This window comes from Lipotes vexillifer, unplaced genomic scaffold (assembly GCF_000442215.2).
Source record: "Lipotes vexillifer unplaced genomic scaffold, Lipotes_vexillifer_v1.1 scaffold664, whole genome shotgun sequence".
Classification (NCBI taxonomy): domain Eukaryota; kingdom Metazoa; phylum Chordata; class Mammalia; order Artiodactyla; family Lipotidae; genus Lipotes; species Lipotes vexillifer.
Window position 1 is genome coordinate 842561 of NW_006782421.1, and position 671 is coordinate 843231.

The following is a 671-nucleotide window of genomic DNA, read 5'->3' on the forward strand; positions in this document are numbered from 1 at the left end:
AATACAACAGATCCGAGTGTGAAAGACAAACCTGGCCCATCTCAAACTCCAGCAAAGTTCTTGAAGATCAAAGAAGGACGCGCTGGCTATCGTCCTGCCAGGGAAAACGTGAATTAGCTGCTGGTAATTAGACCTCCACCTAAGTGCAGGGCAACGATGACCACTGAGTAAAGAGCAGTAGAGGGTTAACCCGCAGACCCCAGCTTGGGCTCCCTGGGCCAACGTGGGAGGTGGCGCTGTTGGGGAGAGTGGCCCAGAGGGCTGGGGGCTCCGAAGGGACGAAAAGGCAACCAGGATCTGGCTGCCCCGGGAGGAATCTGGTTTCTGAATGGGTGTTGGGAGGGGGCTGGGGGATTTGCTCACAGACCCTGAACCAGAGCAGCTGAGTCCTCTGATTTCTGCCCACTGAGGGTGCGGCCTGTACATGACATAGTGATGGCTACCACCTATGGCACATGTGTGAGTACCAAGTACTTTATATCTGTTTTATCTTGAGGTACCCCTGATGTTCCAAGATATCCTTACTTTACGCGGAAAGAAACGGAAGCACAGAGAGGTCAAGTAACTAGTCAGAGGTCACACAGATCATAAATAGCAAACCCAGGTCTTGAACCCTGGTCCACCTTGTTCCAAGGGCCCTGTCCTCTCCAATACGCTGTGTTTTCTCTTTC